Source organism: Callospermophilus lateralis, chromosome 12 (assembly GCF_048772815.1).
Source record: "Callospermophilus lateralis isolate mCalLat2 chromosome 12, mCalLat2.hap1, whole genome shotgun sequence".
Lineage (NCBI taxonomy): Eukaryota > Metazoa > Chordata > Mammalia > Rodentia > Sciuridae > Callospermophilus > Callospermophilus lateralis.
The window spans coordinates 43,341,762-43,356,802 of record NC_135316.1 but is presented as its reverse complement, the minus strand read 5'-3'; the positions used below and the strand labels follow the sequence as shown (position 1 = coordinate 43,356,802).

At 37.2% G+C, this 15,041-nt stretch overlaps 1 protein-coding gene across 1 annotated transcript in view; it reads left to right on the top strand.

Annotated features, from left to right (window-relative positions):
* Scel (sciellin) overlaps positions 1-15,041 on the top strand; it is a 170,931-nt gene that overhangs the window by 47,203 nt on the left and 108,687 nt on the right. The window contains exon 2 of the mRNA XM_076872195.1: positions 7,366-7,649. The gene's annotated coding sequence lies outside the window, so the exon portion shown is untranslated. The remainder of the gene's footprint in view (positions 1-7,365; positions 7,650-15,041) is intronic.

Genomic DNA, 15,041 nt, shown 5'->3' with positions numbered 1-15,041 from the left:
TGCTAGAGATTAGTGCTCTATCTGATGTGCATGTGGTCAAAATTTGTTCTCAATTAGCAGGCTCTCTATTCACCTCACTGATTGTTTCTTTTGCTGAGAAGAAACTTTTTAGTTTGAATCTATCCCATTTATTGATTCTTGATATTAATTCTTATGCTATAGGAGTCTTATCAAGGAAGTTAATAAGACTAATCCAACATGATGGAGATTTGGGCCAACTTTTACTTCTAATAGACACAGTGTCTCTGGTTTAATTCCTAGGTCCTTGATCCACTTTGAGTTGAGTTTTGTGCATGGTGAGAGATAGGGGTTTAATTTCATTTTGTTGCATATGGATTTCCAATTTTCCCAGCACCATTTGTTGAATAGGCTGTCTTTTCTCCAATGTATGTTTTTGGCGCCTTTGTCAAATATAAGATATCTAATTATGTGGGTTAGTCTCTGTGTCCTCTATTCTTTAGTACTGATCTTCAGTCTATTTTGGTGCCAATACCATGCTATTTTTGTTATTGCTCTGTAGTATAGTTTAAGATCTGGTATAGTGATGCCACTGCTTCACTCTTCTTGCTAAGGATTGCTTTAGCTATTCTGGGTTTCTTATTTTTCCAGATGAATTTCATGACTGCTTTTTCTATTTCTATGAGGAATGTCATTGTGATTTTGATTGGAATCGCATTAAATCTGTATAATGTTTTTGGTAGTATGGTCATTTTGACAATATTAATTCTGCCTATCCAAGAACAAGGTAGATCTTTCCATCTTCTAAGGTCTTCTTTTTTTTTTCTTTATTGTTCTGTAGTTTTCATTGTAGAGGTCTTTCACCTCTTTCATTAAGGTGATTCCCAAGCATTTTTTAACATTATTGTAAATGGGGTAGTTTTCCTCATTTCCCTTTCAGAGGGTTTGTCACTGATATACAGAAATGCCTCTGATTTATGGGTGTTAATTTTGTATCCTGCTACTTTGCTGAATTCATTTACTAGAAGTTTTTTGGTGGATTTTTTTTTTTTTGGTCTTCCAGGTATAGAAGCATATCGTCAACAAATAGTGCTAATTTGAGTTCTTCTTTACCTTTTGTATCCCTTTAATTTATTTCATCTAATTGCTCTGGTTAGTATTTCAAGAACCACATTGAATAGAAGTGGCAAAAGAGGGCATCCCTGTCTTGTTCCAGTTCTAAGAGGAAATGCCTTCAATTTTTCTCCATTTAGAATGATGTTGGCCTAGGGCTTAGCATAGATAGCTTTTACGATATATATATTCCTGTTATCCCTAATTTTTCTAGTGTTTTGAACATAAAGGGGTTCTGTATTTTGTTGAAAGCTTTTTCCGCCTATGAAATGATCATATGGTTCTTATCTTTAAGTCTATTGATGTGATGAATTACATTTATTGATTTCTGTATGTTGAACCAACCATGCATCCCTGGAATGAACCCCACTTGATAGTGGTATACTATCTTTTTGATATGTTTTTGTATTCGATTTGCCAGAATTTTATTGAGAATTTTTGCATCCATGTTCGTTGGAGACATTGGTGTGAAGTTTTCTTTTTTTGCTGTGTCTTTGCCTGGTTTTGGAATCAGGATGATATTGGCCTCATAGAATGAGTTTGGAAGTGCTCCCTCTTTTTCTATTTCCTAAAATAAATTGAAGAGTATTGGTATTAGTTCTTCTTTAAATGTCTTGTAGAACTTGCCTGTGTATCCATCTGGTCCTGGGCTTTTCTTGGATGGTAGGCTTCTGATGATGTCTTCTATTTTGTTGCTTGAAATTGATCTGTTTAAATTCTGCGTATCATCCTGATTCAATTTGGGCAAATCATATGACTCTAGAAATTTGTCGATGCCTTTGATATTTTCTATTTGATTGGACTACAAGTTTTCAAAATAATTTCTAATTATCTTCTGTATTTCTGTAGTGTTGTTGTGATATTTCCTTTTTCATCATTTATGTTAGTGATTTGTTTTCTTTCTCCTTCTCTTTATTAGCATCGCTAAGGGTCTGTCAATATTATTTATTTTTTCAAAGAACCAACTTTTTGTTTTTTCAATTGTTTCTTTTGTTTCAATTTCATTGATTTCAACTCGATTTTAATTTTTTCCTGTCTTATACTGATTTTGGTGTAGATTTGTTCTTCTTTTTCCAGGGCTTTGAGTTGTAATGTTAAGTCATTTATTTGTTGGCTTTTCCTTCTTTTAAGGAATAAACTCCATGCAATGAGCTTTCCTCTTACAACTGCCTTCATAGTGTCCCAGAGATTTTGATATGTTGTATTTGTGTTCTCATTCACCTCTAATTTTTTTTTAATCTCCTCCTGATGTATTCTGCAACCCATTGTTCATTCAGTAGCATATTATTTATTCTCCAGGAGTTGGAGTGGATTTTATTTTTTATTTTATCATTGGTTTCTAATTTCATTCCTTATGATCTGATAGAATGCAGGGTAGTATCTCTACTTTTTTATATTTGCTAAGAGTTGTTTGTGGCATAATATATCATCTATTTTAGAGAAGGATCCATGTTCTGCTGAGAAGAAAGTGTATTTACTCATTGAAGGATGAAATAGTCTATATATGTCAGTTAAGTCTAAGTTATTGATTGTATTATTGAGTTCTATAGTTTCTTTGTTCAGCTTTTGTTTGGAAGATCTATCCAGTGGTGAAAGTGGTGTGGTTGTGTTCTATTTGACTCTGGAACTTGAGAAGAGCTTGTTTGATGAATGTAGATGCTCCATTGTTTGGGGCATATATATTTATAGTTGTTAAGTCTTGTTGGTGTATGGTTCCCTTGAGCAGTATATAATGTCCTTCTTTATCCTTTTTGACTTTAATTTGAAGTCTACTTTATTTAATATGAGGATGGAAACCCCTGCTTGGTTCCACAGTCCATGTGAGTGATATTATTTTCTCCAACCTTTCACCTTCAGTCTGTGGATATCTTTTCTTATAAGACGAGTCTCTTGGAGGCAGCATATTGTTGGGTCTTTTTTTTTTTTAATCTAATCTGCCAGTCTATGTCTTTTGATTGGTGAGTTTAGGCCATTAACATTCAGGGTTATTATTGAGACATGATTTGTATTCCCAGCCATTTTTGTTTATTTTTGGTATTTAACTTGACTTGGTTTCTCCTCTGAATAGATTTTTCTGTAGTGGAATACCTCCATCTGCTGATTTTCATCATTGTTTTTCATTTCCTCTTTGTGGAATATTTTGCTGAGGATGTTCTGTAGTGCAGGTTTTCTAGTTGTAAATTCTTTTAACTTTTGTTTATCATGGAAGGTTTTTATTTCATCATCAAATCTAAAGTTTAATTTTGCTGGATATAAGATTGATTGGCATCTACTTTCTTTCAGAGCTTGGTATATGCTATTCCATAATCCCCTAGCTTTGAGGGTCTGTGTTGAAAAATCTTTTGAGATACTAATTGGTCTCCCCCTATATGTGATCAGATTCCTCTCTCTTGTGGATTTTAAGATTCTATCCTTATTCTGTATGCTAGGCATTTTCATTATAATGTGCCTTGGTGTAGATCTGTTATAATTTTGTACATTTGGTGTCCTCTTGAATTTGGTTTTGCAATTCTTTCTTCATGTTTGGGAAATTTTCATTGATATTATCTCATTGAAGAGATTGTATATTCATACCTTTGGTTTGAAACTCTGTGCCTTCTTCTATCCTAATAACTCTTAGTTTTGGTCTTTTGATGCTGTCCCATAATTCTTGGATGTTCTGTTCATGGTTTCTTACTATCTTCACTTTATGTGGTCAACTTTATTTCCCACATTGTATACTTTGTCTTCGTTATCTGACATTCTTTCTTCCAAGTGATCTAGTTTGTTGGTTATGCATTCTATTGAGTTTTTTATTTGGTTTATTATTTCCTTCGTTTCAAGGATTTCTGTTTTTTTTTTTTTCAGAGTCTCTATCTCTCTCTTGAAGTAATTTTTTGCTACCTGTATTTGTTCTCTTATCTCATTGTTAGAGTGATCAATTTTTGCCTGTATTTGCTCATTTAGGTCATTATTTAATTCACAGATCATTTTAATTATGAACCTTCTGAACTCCTCCTCTGACATTTCATCAACTTTGCTGTCCATGGGTTCTGTTATTATAGTGTCCTGGTTTGTTTGGGGAACTTTCTTCCCTTGTTTTTTCACTTTGTCTGTGTGTCTTCCTTTCTTGCAGTGTGGACCTGAGATATTACAGTTTCTACCCTATATTCTTATAGTACCGGGGCAGATTGTCTGGACCTCACCTTGATTTGGGGCTTCCAGACCCTGCTGGTGTCCTTCAACGTATGCTATTGCAAGTAAAAGTGGAGGTGGCAATAGCCGAGGTAACTTGAGATAATAGTGGAGATGCCCCAAGGTGGATGCAATGTCTTACAGAGATGGAGCTGAAAGGGTGGGCCTTACACTGTCTTTGGGCTGGCTCCTCTGAGATGCGGCTGCTTCTAGGCCCTGTCTATTGTCAAAAAGGCAAGGGCTACTTCGAGGAGAAGGCTATGGTGATGACTGCAGTGTCCCAAGATGGACGTGGGTTAAGGCTTTTGCTCCCAGGTGTGAGAGGGGGGTGAACTTGGACCTATCCTGGGCCTGGGACCCGCATACGTCAGTGTGGGCAGATCTCTGCTGGGCCTGAGCTCCCATGGTGGTCTTCTGGTTGGAAGAGGAGGTCCTGTGCCAGAGCCTGGGCTCCAGCGGGTGTCTGCTGGTGGTGGGATGGATCCGGGCCTACTGTGAGCCTGGGTCCCACGCAGGTCAGCGCGGGTGGATGTGAAGGTGTGGCTTTTTAGAACTTCTAGCTTGGGACATGCAGATTTATTTACCAAACAAGTGTGAAAAGCAGTCAAAGTTTCTCACCCCAGTCCAGACTCATACTTGCTGGGCTCACTACCTCTTTCAGCTTGTTTATATCAACTTAAAACACCTGGACTCTTTCTTAATAGTTCTATCTCTCTTATCTCTCTCATCCAACTTTATCACCACCCAATCCACCAGGTCCTGTGGATTTTACCTCCTTTAATATCTTTTCCAGTACTTTCCCAGACTATCTCCTCAGACATCACTCTCCTTCAGGCTAATGCTGTCTCTTGCTTAAAACTCTGCACCATCCTGTTAAATGTTCTTTCCAAACTCAGCCTTCTGCAAAATAAATCTCTTTAATTGAGGTAAAATACAATAAACACAAGAAAATGTTCAGATTTTAATGGTACAGCTCAAATTCTATATACATATACACTATAATCACCATTTGGATCACATACATCACAGGAGAAAGCCTCCAATAAACCAGAAATTTCCTTTGTGGTCCTGTTGCAATTCCCTGGCTCCAGTCAATGGAAAGCAGAAAGAGGCTGATAGACTAAGGTGGCATTGTCTCAGTTTACCTCCCGTGGGATGAAAGCTAATTACATGGGCACACCCAGCTAAAAGGACCTGGTAAATGTAGTTCTAGCTGGGTAGCCATGTGCCCAATCACAACTCTATAACAGAAGAAAAGGAAAATAGATCATGGTGGACACTGGTAGTCTCCACCACAAAATTATATTACAGTATTGATTTTTCTCAGTCCATACAACCTTTTATGTTATGCCATAGATTTAGTGCTTTTTAAACTTACAAAATAATTTTCTTGACAGTTCTTGAATGTCTTGATGTTTATAGTTTTGATGCATTGCAAGCAATATTTTTATTTCATTTTCTGTTGTGGCTTATATGGAAAGATGCAATTAATTTTTTGGATGTTGTGTGTGTGTGTGTGTGTGTGTGTGTGTGTGTGTATACACTTAAAAACCTTGGTGTCCTTGTTTGATAATGTGCAACCTTGGATGTTTCTGTGGCCCATATGGTGTGCCAGGTGTTGACAGTGGAGAGTCAGCAGCAGAATTCTCACTTTTCACTAACTTTCAGCTTTTAACCCTCCAACTTCTGCTTCCAATATCATATTCTCTTCTCTCACTATGATCCTTTTCCCTCCCTCTTATAAGAACCACTGGATAACCTCCCCATCTAAAGATCCTTAATTACATTTGCAGAATTCATTTTTTTAAAAAAAAATAGGAGGTAATATATTCACAAATTTGGGGAATTTTCTTACATATCACAGTTTAGTAAGCATAGCAAATATTAAGAAAAAATTATTCATAACATTTGTTAAAGATAATAAGGAATACTTTATTCAAGTAGGGACTACCACAATGGAATTTTGTAGTAGGAGAGAGAAAGAGAGATCAGGTTCAACACCAAATAAAAGAAGGAAAAGTGGGAATTTATAGCTAAATAACAAGATGGAGGAGGTCATAGAGGAAAAATTACTAAGATGAAATATCCAGGGTGCGGAGAATTCAGGCTTGCCAAAGGTGAGCCATGATCAGATCTGTCTCAGAGGATGGTAAAGGGTAAGTCTTTATCAGATAGTGAGAATTATCAGACATTAAGGGCATTAAGGGTGGATTCTTGTTATAATTGGAAGAAGCAGAAATGAGCACAGAAGCTCAAAAGTCTAGCTGAGAAGAAAATTCAGAGCAGCTGTACTAGATTTTGGTCAAGGAATCTGACTAAAGCTTGACTAGAGTTTGATCAATGAGCGTGTTAGTCAATTTTTTATCAGTATTACAAAATGCTTGATGTAATTAAGTAAAAGGAGGAAAGGTTCATTTTGTCTCACAGTTTGAGAGGTTTCAGTCAATAGTCATGTGGCCCTGTTGCTTTGGGCACATGGTGGCACAGTACATCATGGCAGGAGCAGGTAGAAGAGACCTATTCACCTCATGGCAGCTAAGAAGCAAAAATAGAGAAGGGCTTGAGTTCCAGTTTACCCTTCGAGGGTTTGCCCCCAATGACTAACTTTCTGTTGGTGAGTTTACAATAATCTAGTCCCAAAGTTAATATCCTACAGATGTTTTGTATGACTTCTTTCTTCCATATGACTTGCCCCCATTGACCTAATATCTTAGATACTCCCTAACGTTAATAGACTCCACCTACTGAATGTCCCACCACCTCCCAATAATGCCTAAAGTTAGAGACAGAGCCTTTAACTCAGGGGCTTTGGGGGGCACTCCAGATCCAAATTCTAACAAGAAAAGAATCTTTGTCACTAATGAGGTACATCTTCAGTTGTAATCCATAGTTTTGTGAGATGTCATTTGTAAAGATTTTATAGCTATTAAAATTATTGAAATAAAGTCATTTTAGAACTAGATACTCAAATTATATGCTGATTAATTTAAAAGAATTAATTGGAAACTAATATTTTGGGTAGAATGTTTTATACTATTTACAAAGTTAAAAATATTAAAATAATGTCTATATTGTTCTTTTAAAATTTCTTTTATGTACGTTATGCTTTATACACGATAGGTGTCATTAAGACCTGTGCCAAGGAATCAGAGAGGCTGGGAGAATACAGGTCATGCAGAGTTGCTGATGACTTTTAGGAGATGAAGAATTTCAGAAATTACAGGAAATGGATGAAAATGATTCAGCTGCCTGCTCACAACTGAAATGTAATAATTCATAGGAGGACGCTGGGAAGCTTCTGGAAACATCTTAGATGCACCATCTGCCAAAATATGTGATTTGCCTGCTGGTGGCTCAGGAACAATATTAAGGTTTCTGCTTCTCTCCAACCTTCCAACACTTGGGTGAGTATCTCTCCCAAGCAGATTCTAACCCAAACCCAGATTGGCAGGCATTCTGGGAAATGCATGCAATTCCTAATCTTTTAGCTCTTTCAAATCAAATTGCTTTGGAAGGTGGATGGTGCTGAGAAAACCTGCACAACACAAATGGACTCTTGAGACACATCAATTTCCCTATCCCTGATCTTGGACAAGTCCTGTGGTGGGCAGTTGATCTTTGACTCTGAGCACTTTCCTGAAAATCAACCTGGGAACTAGAGTGATATTGAGAGAGTAAGGTGCGAATGCTGGCTTGTGTTTGAGTGACCCAGGAAAGAAGGTTGCAACCACTATTCATTCATAATTTTTGTACCCAAACAGGAATGACTACAGATAGTGCAGATTTCTGTTGGTGAGGTTACAATAATCTATCTCCAAAGAGTTAATGACCTACAGATATTTTATAGGACTTCCTTCTCCTACACCCTTTTTGTTTTTCAGCTGGTTTTTCTGGCTTCCAGGAAATGGTCTATTATTTCATTTGCCCCTCCCCAGAGGCAAGTCAGAGAGTCTTCCTTATTAAAAACACAAAATAACAACAACCAAAATCAAATATATATATATATATATATATATATATATATATATATATATATATATATAAATATATCCTTCAATGCTCCACCTATTTAATTCTGGCTTCCGGGAGGGTCATACCAGGTTCATAAGTGATTCATAGGACCATGACAGTTGACTCCCATTGAGAGTCAACAAGACTCAGCCCTTAACCCAGGGTGGCAGTGCAGCTCACTTCTGGAGTTTCTTGTGATTCACTCACTCATCATGAGACTCCTCCTCTCCTCTAGTGAAATTAACACAGCAGTAGCACTTTTATCACCTAATACCAGAGGCTACACAAAATAATAGGCAGACAACATGTCAAAGACAGGAGGGCAGTAGCCTCAGATTGGGTATAGTAAGAACTGTATTGTTAAGAATGTGGGGGCTGGAACCAAATTGCTTTCTAGCCTTTGACTCTTTCCAGTATTGACATGACCAGTGGAAGTAAGGTTATGATTACAATGACAATGGTGTGTCTCTGCACACAGTGCCTTGTAGTTCTGAAAAAGGAAGGGCTGTTCACGTCCAACACCTGTCATCACTCCTGGTATGTAAGAGACACTTGAGTCGTCCTTCCTGGGTCCCCAGGTGCACTGAGTGTCAAAAGGTGTTTCATTAGTGCTCCATGGAAAGGAGCAAGAAAGAAAAGAGGGAAATAGACAAAAATTGTAAGGAAAATAATAAGGAGACACAGAGACAAGGTGCAGAGACAGGAAAGTGCAGGAAAGTGGCCCCTTGTTTACACCAATAGGTTAAGTTAGGTCATTAAAACCATAACTACATTATTGTTTGGAGTATCAGGAAGGTGGCTTATTCTGTAATTACATTCCATAGTTACAATATGTAATGTCAGGAGCTTTGTGGAGCTCTCAAGAAAGTCCATTGTCTGAAGTTACTGTTAGGCAGGCAGGTCCAGGAGCACAGGGCCTTGAAGAAACATTGTAGTTATGTAGCCAGAAGTTCCTTTACTCCCAGAAGCAATCAAGGTCAAGGCTGAATGAGGCTCTAGCGCAGAGGCTTCTCAAGCAGGGCATTGCGTACCAGCTAGACATTGCACATGTATATTTCGTTATTTTACTAGGTCCTAGGAGAGATTGCAGGGCATTCTAAGGTTGGGAAACAGTTTGCTCCCCAGGGGAATGATTCCCGGTACATTTCCATGGTCAGAATCCCTACACAAGTTATGTATGCCAAGTCTCCTGTGTTAATTCCATTGTAGGTTCAGTACGGGAAACGTTTGCCTGGATAAGTTTGTGTTTGTGTTTGTTATTTGATATTAAAGATATCAGTAATAGAGCAAGTCTATGGACATTTTAATGCAAATATGGATTTCTGGATAAATACAATTTAATAGTGATCTCAAGAGACTGCAAATAATCCCATGCCCCTGGCTGAGGCATTTGTTTTTTGCGCCACACCTCATGAGGAAGACACTGCTGCCAAATTCCTTTGCACAAATCCCCAAAGTATGTCTTTGAGACATTTGAGAGTGTGTTTGCCAGACTTTGTCAGGTCAGCCCACAGGGCAGGCTGCATACCTTTCTGGGGAGACCCAGGAAGCTGTCCGGTAAAGCAAAGGGCAATGGGAACTTCAGGGGGAACATTAGAATGCTTACTGTGGTCGGGAATTTGCCCAGAGGTATCTGAAGCTCTTCACAAGCTTCTTCAGATGGTCATTTTTGATTATTTTAAAATGTTTGTTTATCTTCAGGAAATTACTTCTCTGACATGATGTTTTCCATATCCAACTGCCAGTCATGTATCTTTATTGATATTCTAACTGTACTATCTAATCATTATACATTTTTACAGGGTACAGAGTGGCATTTCAGTACAATGTGTAATGACCACATCAGGGATATTGGCATATCTACCGTCTCAAATGTTTTTTCATTTTGTTGTGTTGGGAACATTCAAAATCTTCTCTACTAGCTATTTTGAAATATAGAGTTAAATACCATCAACCACAGATACCCTACTGCACTACAGAACATTAGAAATGACCTCCCAACCAAGTACCCCGTGATGTGGGTTAGTCATCCTCTCTCTATCCCCCTCCCAGACCCCAACTCTCCCCAGTCCCTTAGGACCACTGTTCTTTTCTACTTTAGTGAGATTAACATTTAGCTTCCATATGTAAGTGAGAACATGTGGTATTTACCTTTCTGTTTCTAACTTATTTCATTTAACATAATCGACACAATTTTTAACATTTCTTGATTTGCCTTTGCATCTTGGCAAATCACAGTTATGTGAAGCATGTTGGCCCTCTTTCCTTGTGATCTCTGCAGTCCATTCAGGCAGCACCTGAAAGAAGTCCCATTCTCTCTCTAGGGCCCTGCTGAGGGATTCAAGGGAAAGGCCATGGGCAAAGCCACTGTTTTGATCACATGATCTGTTGCTCACTCTCCAGTCTCCTCTTACTTTGCTATGGTCAGTATCATCCAATTTGACTCCAGATTTTTTTTTTTTTAATAAAGATTTGGAAGGGAGAGGAAAGAACAATAAGGACAATAGACCTAATAAAGTGATTTATTAGAACCTGCTATGAATTACTTTTGCTGTAAGACAAAAGTTTCCCCTCAACTTTTTCACTTAATCTATTTTAACAGAGGCACAATGGAACTTGGTGGAAAGGCAAAGGCAGAGAGGAGATATGTGGCTTTAGGGATTAGTAATCTGAGCATAATACATTTTATATATGCCCTTTCCTAGAGTCTGAGATGAAAACAAGAGTGTATAGCTCACACACATCCCTTTAAATAAATGAAGTAATGGTGGCTTATGTTCACATATAAGACCCATGAAGAATAATATTTGATTCTATAACATGAGCACATACATTAACTTTTTCAAAGCTTTTCTTTCTTTTTTTATTTTTTTCTATTTTAAGTGCATAGCTTGCCATTTAGCCGTTTTTTTTTTTTCTTTTTGCCAGGCTGGGGATCGAACCTCAGGCCTCTGCCTATGTGAGGTAAGTGCTCTACCTCTGAGCTGCACTCCCAGCCATGTTTTTTTTTTGCTTTTAATGGTAGAGGTTTTAGTTGTGGCACTTGTCTAAAGCTCATAAGGAAGTACATTTCTCGAGAATAAAGAATGTGCACTGAATGTCTCTTTATTCCCTCCTACATTTCTGTACCTACTTGTTTGACAGGGTTTGTGGGAAACCAAAATGAAGAGAGGCAGAGGCTAATGTAGTTCAATTCTGTGGGGCCATGAAGGTCCAATTTTCTACAAGAATTGCACATTTTGGTTGTGAGTGAAAGGAAATTCCGTTTATTTTGGGGGGACCCTCCCTGGACCCCTAGTAACTGTGGACATTGGTATGAGCCCAAAGCTGCTGCAAGAATCTAACAGAGCAGGCGGGAACAGGAAGTCAACTGAATCACCTCATGCCCTGTGGTTGTGGGTCTCTTCAGATTCACGTTGTTGCATAAGCAAAGCTCAAACACTTAGGTTTCCCAGCCTTTGTACGTGGGACTGGCCTTGGGTGTGTAAAGTCAAGATCCACTCCCTGTTTCTGTGTTGCAGAATTACAGTTAGACTGGATAGACAGGTCAGGTTATGTGGTGCTCCTGAGGGGGAAAATCCTACGTCTGACAGCTTAGGTCAGATGCAGCAGTGGGAATTCCAGGGTTGACTCCAACCCCAGAGCATGTGTGCACTGCACTGAAAAGTCTTCTCATTAGCATCATGGAATAGCAGTCCTTAGAACATAGAATAGCAGCAGCAATAGCAGTATAATCGTCAAGAAACGGGCGGTTAAAAGCACTGGCTTATCCTTGTATCATTTGCTTGTTGTGAAATTTTGGACTATTGCTTAATTTCTCTGAATCTCAGTTTCTTCCTCTGTGAAATAAAGATAATAGTACTTTAGAAAATTGTGAGGATGAAATCAAATAAAGTATAAGTGCTGAGAAGCTTACCTGATAAAGTAAGTGGTCAAGAAATGTTCCCTAATTTTGAATGGACTATGATCTCACTTCCACACAAACCAAGTAAATCTTTTCCAAGCTCTCTGGACCACTCAGAACCTCATATTCTTGTTTGGAAAAATGAAGCTAGACCAAATGTTGATGCTTCTTTTCTCATTTAGTGTTACCCCTGCACAAAGAGGGAGAGAAAAGGTAAAAGCACTTTTTTTTTTTTTTTGGTACCAGGGATGTTTTTTGGTATCCTGGATTGAACCCAAAGGTGCTCAAATACTGAGCCACATCCCCAGCCCTTTGTAAAAATATTTTTTTAGAGACAGGGTCTTGCTGAGTTCCTTAGGGCCTTACTAAGTTGCTGAAGTTGGCTTTGAACTCTCAATCCTCCTGCCTCAGCCTCCTGAACTGCTGGGACTATAGGCAATGTACCACCACACCCATTCAAAAGCACGTTTTGCTGATAGTGCTGCTTTGCATAGACCAGGGATTGGCCAAGTGCTGCCAGCTTTGGCTGCTGCAGGTCCTTCTGTCCTTACCCACTTCTTTACCACTCATTGTGGCAGAAGTGAGTTGTTTGCATATAGCCAACAAAAGCTAAAATAAAAGATTTACTATCTAGTTCTTTAAGAAAAAAATTGTTGACCTCTGGCCACAGACAAAGAATAAAAAGGGTGGATTCTGAGTTGCATCAGTTGTATTTATACTGAAGTACTCATGATATCTTTATGGTTTAATGCTTTCATATCAATCTTTGCTTCTATCTGCTCAAAGCCAAGGTGTGTCAGATTTTATTTGCTAATATTGGATCTAAATGTCTCTTGGACATTTCTTGAGAATTTCCTGTCTGGAAGAAAATGTTCTATAAGAAGTGTATTTTGGGGTAACTTTCATGTATAAACAGACAATGATGTTGGCGGTCATATTTGTACCTTTAATATTTATAGATTCATTGAATTAGGTCTTTACACATTTTTAAAACTAACTTGGTAATTTGGTTGGTTTATTAGCTTAAATTTTCCTGACCTTCTCTTCAACAGGATATTATTAGTGTTAGGATTGTTGAAAGTCAAAGTTTGTTTCTGTAGATGACATCTAAATATGTAAACACCTATCAGTTTTCTTCCTGACTAAAACACATATTAAGTAACGAAGCTGGAAAATAAAAGATAAACCAACCATAAAAAATTAAAAACATATAAAAATATTAAAAAAGCAAAAGATACATAAAATTAAAAAAGTATTCTCAGTGATTGCAAAAACTTCTCTCGAGCCTACAGAATGCTAGAAAATTTTTGCCACCTACACCTTGGGTAAAATATTGATCTCCAGGAAATATAAAGAACTCAAAATACTTAATGTCAAAAACCCAAATAACCCAATTAATAAATGGGCAAAGAAACTGAACATACACTTCATAGATGAAGTACAATTTTTCCAACAAATATATGAAAAAACATTCAACATCTCTAGCAATTAGAGAAATGCAAATTAAAACTACACTGAGATTTCATCTCAGTCCAATCAGAAAGGCAATTATCAAGAATACAAGTAACAATAAGTGTTAGTGAGGATGTGGGGAAAAAACACTCATACATTTTTGTTGGGATTGCAAATTGATACAACCACTCTAGAAAGCAGTATGGAGAGTCCTCAGAAAACTTGGAATGGAACCACCATTTGACAAAGTTATCCCACTTCTCTATATATACCCAAAGGACTTAAAAACAGCTTATAACAGTGACATAGACACATCAATGTTTATAGCATCTCAATTCATGATAGCTAAGCTATGGAACCAACATAAGCTATGCTTTACAGCAGATTAATGGATAAAGAATATGTGGTATATATACACAATGGATGATTACTCAGCCATAAAAAAAAAATGAGCTGATGATATTTGTCAGAAAATGGATGGATCTGGAGCTATTAAGTGAAATAAACCAATCCCCCCAAAACCAAAGGTCTAATGTTCTCTTTGATGTATGGATGCTAACACACAAGAAGTTCAGGAAGGGGAAGAATGGAAGTTCAGTAGGTTAGACAAAGGAAAATGAAGGAAATGGAGTGGAGGAAAGGAATAGGAAAGACAGTGGAATATTCTGACATAACTTTCCTATGTACATATATGAATATACCACAGTAAATCTCCACATCATGTACAACCACAAGATGAGGATCCTAATTAGAATAAGATGTACTCCATATTTGTACAAGTAAGTCAAATTATACGCTACTATATAAATAACTAAAAAGAACAAAAATAAAAAATAATTTTTTTCTCTGTTTCTCCTTCTCAAACATACAAATTATTGAAGTCAACTATTTTTAATAACTTGCAGTTAAATTGACATGGTTAAAAGATGAATGGGGGAAGTTGCTGTAAAACTAAAACAATAAGATGTATCAATCCTAAATTATTTAAAAATCACTGTTTTCAGGGACACCATGAAAATCATCACCAATTTAGTTACAGAAAAGGGAAATTGCTTGGAAATGGAAGGAGACCCTCATTGTTATACAAAATTACATATAAGAGTTTGTGAGGGGAATGGGAAAAAAATAAGGAGAGAAATGAATTACAGTAGATGGGGTAGAGAGAGAAGATGGGAGGGGAGGGGAGGGGGGATAGTAGAGGATAGGAAAGGTAGCAGAATACAACAGTTACTATTATGGTATTATGTAAAAATGTGGATGTGTAACCGATGTGATTCTGCAATCTTTGTAATGTTTTGAATAACCAATAAAAAAATTTAAAAAAAAATAAATAAAAAAAACAAAACAAAAAAAAAGATAATCTATTCATTTACAATAAAATTTGGAAATAAAAACTTTTCTAGAATATTCTGCTTTCTTCTGGTGGATT